Source organism: Leuciscus leuciscus (assembly GCF_965113295.1).
Source record: "Leuciscus leuciscus genome assembly, chromosome: 3".
NCBI classification, from domain to species: Eukaryota; Metazoa; Chordata; class Actinopteri; order Cypriniformes; family Leuciscidae; genus Leuciscus; species Leuciscus leuciscus.
In genome coordinates, this window is record NC_138727.1 from 62,726,819 (window position 1) to 62,736,404 (window position 9,586).

At 37.6% G+C, this 9,586-nt stretch overlaps 1 pseudogene across 1 annotated transcript in view; it reads left to right on the forward strand.

Moving 5' to 3' along the window:
• LOC309493648 (NACHT, LRR and PYD domains-containing protein 3-like) overlaps positions 1 to 4,483 on the forward strand; it is a 44,145-nt pseudogene extending 39,662 nt beyond the window's left edge. Inside the window, exons 8-10 of the transcript XR_014211773.1 lie at positions 2,857 to 3,030; positions 3,494 to 3,540; positions 3,615 to 4,483. The product of XR_014211773.1 is annotated as an NACHT, LRR and PYD domains-containing protein 3-like (transcript). The remainder of the gene's footprint in view (positions 1 to 2,856; positions 3,031 to 3,493; positions 3,541 to 3,614) is intronic.
• Positions 4,484 to 9,586: the final 5,103 nt, after the last annotated feature.

A 9,586-nucleotide genomic window follows, 5' to 3' on the forward strand; every position in this document is an offset into this window, starting at 1 on the left:
TTGTTTTGCTTAATTGGCGGCGCTAGGTTTGTGCCGGTGTAATGCATTGGTCAAAAAAAGTCAGCTTTAGTTTTTTTTTTCTGACAGACCAGCCCATGAAACACGTAGATCAGCGGCCCATTGGTTCTTTTCTTGATTGACACTGGGCTGGCCCAATCACAACTTTAAACGAGTGAGCGAGCGTGCAGCAGTGTCAGTGTGTATCTGTCAAAATAGTCAGCGAGATGGAGAAGAAACGCAAGGAATGTGCAGAGAAATAGTGTGAAAAAATAGAAACAGGCCCTTAAAGCAGACGCTGTAAACTGTGACAAAATATATGTTTTCTGCCCTTCATCAGCTCCTGTGGCAGATGATGATAGTGAGGAGGATCAGGAGAGAGATGAGTGAGTGTAGAGCCTGCGGTAAGCAGAACTACTTTCAAAACACTTAAGCTATGTCATGAGTGTAGGAACCCATAACCCAGTTACAAATTATTTCCACATCTGCATAGTTGACGATTACCGCAATTCACTAGAAATTTAATGAGAGGCGTTTGTAAACCATGTTTTCCGCCAAAATAAAAGCTTGATGCAGTTTGCCTCAAAATAAAAGATCATGTGCTTATCTCTTTCAAGTATAGAAATTGGTACAAAACTAATTATGAAAGTTTCCTTTATTTTTTAGTGCATTTGTTTTACAAAATATGGCTATTACTGTCATAGGATTAATATTATAACTATTATTATGTAGTGTAATGTAAATAAACACTGTTACTAAAAAAGGTTTGAATTTTTCTTTGTTTAATTTGCACACTGAATATGGGTTGGGGCTTTTAATTTTGAACTCTCAAAGTGCACCAGATTGATTAATTTAACATTAAAATGCACAACATTGTCTGGGCTAGTCTGGGCTAAAATGCCCGAGCCGATTTTTTGTCCCAGTCCAGCCCTGGCTGTGGACGGTGAAATTATTTAAGACAGCATTAATGGACAATTACACTTCCAACCTGTAGGGCGACGGAAGAGGAAAAGTTCCTTAGTGTTGCTTTAATAGAAAATACCGATCAATGTTTACATCTCTTAAAGGTGCTCTAAGCGATCCCGAGAGTCGTAACTTCTTGTTGACATTCGAATTGTCGTCAAACAAAACGGAGGCATAAAGGAGAGTCAAAGTAGTCACAAACAAAGTTAAGTTTTACTGATACTTCATTCAATGTGTAATGTCGCCAAGTTAGATAAAGGATTTTATATATTGCAGAACAGAATGCAGAAAAAGAGAAACATTATCTTAAAATCGTTTCGCCACCTGAGGTTACTATAGCTCCCATACAAGGACGCAATAATAGCAAGATAACGTTAGCTTCGCGTTTCCCAGTGAGCATAAACAACGGCGGCGGCGTAAACAAATTTAGTCAAAGTTGTCAATTGCCTATAAATGAACATTCAAATTCATAACAAACCGTGGGTGAAAACAATCATTCACACAAATTGTCGCCCTACTGTGAATTTGCTTTATCATTTACAATAGAGATTGATCACTAGCTGAAACATATATGTTGTATTCACCAAAGCTAACGCTGACTGCATAGTTCTAGCTAATTACATTCTTGTGTTGGTTTGGCGAACATGAACGTCAGTTTAGAAAGAAAGATGGATTTACCTGTTCTGCAAAAACAGAGCAACTGAATGTCGGATTGGAAGCCCTTCTGCCGGCGGAGTTCTCGCCACCTTCAAAAGGTTTTTCCGATGTAAATTCGGTACTTCGCGCGTTCCTTATCCTTGTCCCTCTTCTTTGCAATTTGTTCATCGGAACGTCGTCTCTTTGGTCGTGTGTCGGCCATAATTCAAACTTCCCTCTTCATGCTTCTCTCTCCTCCACACACCCCCTTCATGTGCACGCGCACTAACCCCCAAACCCCACCCTCAAATACTTCTTGTCGGTGATTGGCTGGAGCACTGTTTGTTGTGTTTTGTGTTGCGGGTGAGCCCAGTTTGTTTTTGTTGCCGTTTGTGGAGCCTGTGGTGTCTACAGAGACCGCGTTTTTTTACAGTGTGTTCAGGGGACAGGCAGCTAGCGGATAGTGAGGAGATGTTTGCTGTATGTGACAAAAAATGTTTTGGCCTAAAAAACGCGTGGCATCGCTTAGAGCACCTTTAACGCTCAGACTTGTATCATCATTATATATCATCATATTGCCCAACCATAAAACTTATATGATTTTTATATGGTAACTTTAATATATTTTAAAGCAATAAGGCTTTATTGACACAACAGTGTGACTTTTTGTAAAACTGCTTTGAAATGTGTATTGTGAAAAACACAAATAAATTTGACTTCATTAAATTTGACCAGAACACATCCATGGCCACCCTGAAAGCACAGCAAATATGCTTTTAGGGAAGTGATCACAATGTGCCAGTGTTTATACCTGGCTTTAGGGAAGTGATCACAATGTGCCAGTGTGTATACCTGGCTTTTAATATGGTCAAGATCTGAACAGAAAATACACTAATGTCAGGTGTAAAGAGAGCCTTGGGGTGACTTTACTGCACAGTTTGGTAATACATTGGTGAAGTTTACATTTACTAATTTACTTTTATATAAAGTGATTTACAAATGAGGAATACAACATAACTTTCATGTTTTTCTAACCTGTATGACTTTCTTGCTTCCGTGCATAACAAAAGGATAAAAACTGCAAAATGTTTAAGCTGCTCTTTTCTATGTGACCAGTGGCTAAAAAAAAAAAATAAACACACACACACACACACACACACACACACACACACACACACACACACACACACACACACACACACACACACACACACACACACACACACACACACACACACACACACACTTCTGTCTCTGTAGGTTGTCAGGCTGTATGGTGACAGAGGAAGGCTGTGGTTATGTGTCTTCAGCTCTGAGTTCAAACCCCTCTCATCTGAGAGAGCTGGATCTGAGCTACAATCACCCAGGACAATCAGGAGTCCAGCTATCTGACAAACTGAAGGATCCAAACTACAAAAAACTGCAGATACTCAAGTATGTGGGGCAGTGTGTGATGAGGTCATCTAATATTTTGTTAAGAAATTGTTTTTATATTCTTGTGTATCATTCATTTTTTAACCTTGCTTATTCTGACTAAATGTAGCAGAATCCATAAACATCACTTAAGAAAAAGATAACATATCAACATTGCTCAAATCAAGACATTAAATATTAATATATTAAGAAATATTTTTGAAATGGGGCATTTTACATTGAAAGGCAGACTACTAAGATTTAAACCTGAGCCTAATGATCAGAGTGATTTAAATGTTTAAATCACATTTTGCACATTACTCTTACCACTTTGTTGTGGTCTATCAGGTTCAAATGCAGTATTTAATCATCTTTCCTTAAACCCTGGTGATGCTGTATCTATTTTACACAACAGTTAAACTATTTCATTGGAAATTAGTTATCAGTTATTTGATTTTTATTTTATGTTTTTGTCTCTGTTCAGTTTGGAACATGGAGGAAATTTCAGGATCACACCAGGACTGCGAAAATGTGAGTCCTCAAATATACATACACCTATGCACATTTAATGCCATAGCTCTTCTGATCTGTCTTTCTGTGTTCAGATGCTTGTGATCTCACTCTGGATCCAAACACAGCACACACTCGTCTCTCTCTGTCTGACGGGAACAAAACAACAAAATGTGAGCGAGAGCATCAGACGTATCCTGATCATCCAGAGAGATTTGAGAACTGTGAGCAGGTTCTGTGTAAAGAGAGTCTGACTGGACGCCATTACTGGGAGATTAAATGGACAGGATGGGGTCATGTAGCAGTGGCATATAAAGGAATCAGCAGGAAAGGAGGGAGTGACTGTCGGTTTGGACTCAATGACAAGTCCTGGAATATTTACTGTTGTGATACAATTTACTCTGCTTGGCATGATAATAAGAGCACAAACATTCCTCGCCCTTCATCCTCTAATAGAGTAGGTGTCTATCTGAACTGGTCTGCCGGCACTCTGTCCTTCTACAGCGTCTCTGACACACACACACTCACACACTTATACACATTTAACACCACATTCACTGAACCCCTCCATGCTGGATTTTTGGTTTATCGTGATTCTTCAGTGTCTCTGTGTCAGATTTAACAAACTCATGTAAGGAACCTTAAATACATAAATGGAAGGCCATTTCCTCAGAGCAAAAAATGAAAAACTAATTGTGACTTTAAATATTAGAACTGTGACTATTTCATGCAATTTCAAGTTTAAGACCTTGTGTGCCAGAGGAACAAGCGTGCAGACATTTAGAATTTTGTCTATGAACTTAATTTTATGCACTAGCTTGCTATATTTCTATAGCATCGCTGTCAAAGAGTAATTATCTGCTGAAGTGAACTTTCTTATTGTAGAGGTAACGAAAGTTATAATGAGCATTGTAATGTTTGAAGCAGATGTCATAAATATCAGTAGATGGGGAAGTTTTTAAAATGAGCGTTTCATTCATAAATCCATAGGATCTTACCTTACCTGGCGCACTATAGAGTCCTGCACACTCACAAATCCTTACATATAACAACAAAATATAAACGCAATGTAAATAAGAGATTCATTGTGGAGTGTAGACAGCTTCATAGATTATAACGGGAGTTTTTGTAAGAGTGTCAAATACTTAAAGGGTTCATTGAATGTCCATTTTCCACAAGTTGTTATGATTCTTTAGGGTCTTCATGTAAAGTTTGTAACATACTTTGGCTAAAATTCCTCAATGGTTGTGTAAAACAACACCCTTTTACCTGTTATAACAGTTATCGCGGGTAAGAATTTTGCATTTATTTCAATTTATGCTCCTCCTCATTTTGACCCCAATTTTTTTTCTGCCCTCACTACAACATTACTGCGCATTCAAGATTGTTTTCTTATCATATGTGCAGATATGAACGCGGTAGTTGATGTCTCTCTTGATCGTTCTTGTGCGCAGAATTATTCAGCGTCATCTTTATCATCTATTGAACTATGTAAATTTATGTCTGATCTTAGTTTAATTGATGTATACCGCATTTTTTATCCTACAAAAAGACAGTACACCTTCTACTCGGCCAGACATAAAAGTTATTCTAGATTGGATTATATACTTATATCTCATGCTGCACCCTCAGTAATAAACAGTGTCAATATAAAGTCATGCCCTTTATCTGATCATAATGTGGTCTCAGCTAAAATTTCTCTTGTGTCTGCACCTACGTTGGCGTTTTAATACCACACTACTACAAAATAAAGATTTCTGTGCAATGCTCAAGAAAGAGTTGAGATGGTTTATAGAGATAAATACTGGTTCGGTGGATGATCCCCGCTTTCTCTGGGATGCTATTAAGGGTTGCATATGGTCGTCTTCTATTTCTTTTGCATCCCAATTAAATAAATTGAGATTGAAGGAAATAGGCACTCTCGAAACAAAACTAAATAGGCTGGAGAATTGTCAGCAAATTTGTCACACTGAGGATGTTCAGAAAGAAATAAAAGTGATGCATACAGAACTTAATTCACGGTTACGGCATAGAGCGGAGTTTATAATGCACAAAGTTAGAAGAACTTATTATTTCAATGGTGCTAAGCCAAGTCACCTTTTAGCTCTTTGATTAAAGAATGGTGAAAAGTATTCAAATATTATGGCAATTCAATCTTCTAATGGTCTGATAAGTGAATCCAAAGGTATAAATCAAGAGTTTAAAGATTTCTATCAGAGTTTATATAGGCCGGATTTGGTTTTCAGTCAGACTTTGTGCGACAACTTTTTTCAAGATTTGACTCTTACATGTCTCTCTGAAGCAGAGGCCGCATCTTTGGACTCTCCTATCTCATTGGATGAGTTAAAAGATGCTCTTGTACATATGAAGAGGGATAAGTCCCCGGGATGGGATGGTATCCCACCTGAACTATACCTCTCTTTCTGGGATGAGCTGGGACAGCCTTTGTTGAATATGATTCTTTATTCTATTCAAGTGGGTTCATTTAATAATAGTGCGAATATGGCCATTATTACCAAAGCCTAATAAAGATTTGACTCAGTGCGGGAATTATAGACCTTTGTCTCTTTTAAATTGTGATGTGAAACTGTTCGGCAAAGTTTTGTCCTCCCGTTTAGATTTGCTCATGACTAAATTGGTGCATAGCGATCAGACTGGTTTCATTAAATCTCGCCTTGCGGCCGATAATGTTCGCCGGTTATTGCATATTATACACGTAACCAGTGGTATGGACATATCGTGCGCAACTTTGTCTGTGGATGCTGAGAAAGCCTTTGACCGGCTTGAATGGCGTTACCTTTGGTCAGTTTTGGAGCGCCTTGGTTTAGGCAGAAATTATATTAATATGATTAAAGTATTACATGCCAACCCTTCTGCTGTGGTGGGGGCATCACCTCTCCAAAGTTTTCTATATTACGTGGGACTCGTCAAGGATGCCCTCTCTCACCACTCTTGTTTGCACTCTCTCTTGAGCCTCTTGCACAGAAAATTCGTCAGCATTCCTTGGTTAGCCCTATAATTTTTAGTAACACTTCTCATAGAATTTCGTTATATGCAGATGACATTCTTTTATATGTCTATTCTATTCATCATATTTTGTCAGTATTTAACAGTTTTAGCCAATTTTCTGGGTATAAGATTAATTGGAACAAATCTTCATTGATGCATTTAAATAATTCATCCTCTAATTCTGTTTTACCATAATTTATTCCAATAGTAACCAGATATTTGGGTGTGGACATATATCCATCCCTGCACACAATAGATCTAAAAAATGTCCAGGGTATATGTAGAGATGGACCTGACTCGTTGGTCATCGCTTCCACTATCTTTACAAGCTCGAATTTCTATCATCAAAATGGATATTTTGCCTTGCATTACTTTTTTTCCTGCTATGATACCTCTGTCACCACCCTTAGATTTCTGGTCTAAATTGCAAAAATTTGTTTCTAAGTTCATATGGAATGGCAAGGCCCCCCAAATAAAGTATTTAACACTTCAGCGTTGCAAGGATGCCGGCGGACTTGCATTACCGGACTTTAGGCTTTATCATTGGGCTTTTACATTACGTCCTCTTACAGTATGGTTGAATCCTGGCTCTGTTGTATCTTGGCAACCAATTGAATTTAATCTAGCTTTACCTTATAGACTACAGGATTTGATTTATTGCAACATTCCGTTAAAGAGCGCGAAGCAGCATTTTGGCCCAATAATAGCTTATCTTCTTTCTACCTGGTGGGCAGCTTCAAAGTTCACCCGCGACGACCATAAATGGCATTCAAATAAACCATAAATGGTTCTAGTATTCACTGTCTTACTTTGCATAAGTTGCTTACTTCATATGGAAACACAAGGGGGTCATTGTACTTGTTGTTTCTGGAGGCTTCTTATAAAAGGTTACCTGTGGTGGACATTTGGCACAGGGATATTTCTGGGACGGATTTAGGGGACTCAATATGGGCTAACCTCAAACATGTCTCTAAAAATCCTAATCATCAATTGATTAATTTCAAGGTGATTCATAGGATGTATCTCACTCCCAGGAAACGTCACTTAATGAAGCTTTCCACCTCTCCTAAATGTGACTTGTGCTCTACTGGGTGCATAGGAACATATATGCACATGTTTTGGGATTTCCCTGAAGTCAATGAGTTTTGGAGACGGGTTACCACCACGCTGAAGGACATTTTGGAGTTGGAGATATCATGCTGTCCAAGACTCTTGCTTCTAAGTGATGACTCCTCTTATACTCTCTCTCTGACTCAGAAAAAGTAATTTTTTTGTGGTCTTACTGCTGCTAAGAAAATGCTTGCCTTGCGCTGGAAACCTCCACACTCTCTAGCGTGGACTCACTGGATGCATTCCTTCTTGGACATTGCGAACATGGAGCTCTCAGTGGCAAGATTACATGGAGCTTCTCAGAGGACTATTTCAGCATGGTTGCATGCCATTTCCAAAATTAAGGAGCGTCTTTAAGACCTTTATCTCATGTTCTAATTTTTATTTATTATGTTTGGATTTTGATCTGCACTTTTTCTTAGACTATGTATACTCTGAATGTATCTTTGGGAGAGGGGGGTGGGGGGGATATGGTCGCCTTGGGAATGTGGGAGGGGGGAAAAGAAAAGAGAAGTGTTCAGAATGATGTGCATTTTTACTTTTTGTTTCTGTAAAATAATATTCTGTAACTCAATAAAAATTTGATCACAAAAAAAGAAAATCCAAACGGCTTGATTATTGAGAGTGTTTAGACTTTTTGAGGATTAAAAAAAGGAGTGAGATGTAAATCCAGATTTTGAGGTATAGAGTTATCTAGAGTCTATGATATCTAGAGTCACAATTATGTATCAATTACCTTTTTTATTTTTTGAATAGTTTTAAACACAATTCTGTTTTGCATCTATAGAATACAGGGATTTACTAGTAAGTATGCAAATGTAGAGATCTGTAATTGCAATACTTGTAGTGGGGCAGCCGTGGCTTAATGGTTCCCATATTTAGCCTTCAAGTCACGTTCACTTTCACTTCATTATCATAAAAATGAGTAACGCATTACATTAAGAAATTGTCTGTAATTTCGCTTATATGAGTTAAAAAAAAAGAAAATGAGTTACTGATCCTTCAGACTATATGAAGATGCACACAGTATTTATAATGAGCAATTCTGATCTCACAGATTAATGCTTCTTAAACTTTCCAATAGACAGTAGAGACAATGTTAATTCATATGAGGTAGTCAAGGTGTTTTATATTGTATTTATTATTTAAGTGTTTAATGAAAATTTCATAACCTTTGAAATCTTTTGCCGTCCCATTTTTTTGTCAGCCCTCTTGAAGGTTTTGAAGGGTCTGACTGCAGGTCACATGTATAGGGTTTTGTCTGTTATTGTATGTGAATCTGTATAGACTTCATTGGGTCAAAGATGATGGTCTGTAGAAACACTCTGGTTCTTCATTTGGTGTGATCTTATAAAAGCTACTGTAGATTTTTTTTCTTTCTTTTTTTGCAGCACTAAACTTATGCATTCTAGAGTGTTTTGTTATAATGTTTGGCTCACTCTGTGTCAGTGGCGGAACTAGAGTTTTATACATGGGGTGGCCAGGGGGTGGCCACTGCTACTTTCGGGGGTACACAGTACACACACACACACACACACAGTGGAAAAGCTTGTGGAAGGAATTGGGTCACTCTGTTTGTGTCTATAAGTGTTGAACATCCAAAATATTTGCAGAAAACAAAGCTGAAGCACCAAGGAGATAAGATACCGCATGTGTCTGTTATGAACTGCTGCGTTTATTTACAAAAAAACTCATATTTACATTTATTTTTTATTTTTTATTAGATATAGCAGGCATCAAGCAGAAAATGTAAACAATGTCCCAAAATGTAAACAATTTTATTGCCCATCAATATAAAATCTTATCCTAGGAAGATTTAATACAACATAATTCTTTCTTTATAATAATTCTTTCTAAATATAATTATTTAATTTTTAATTATTTTTTTGTTTTCATTTTTGGGTGAACTATCCTTTTAATCTGGCAAAATCATCTCAACTTAAATTCC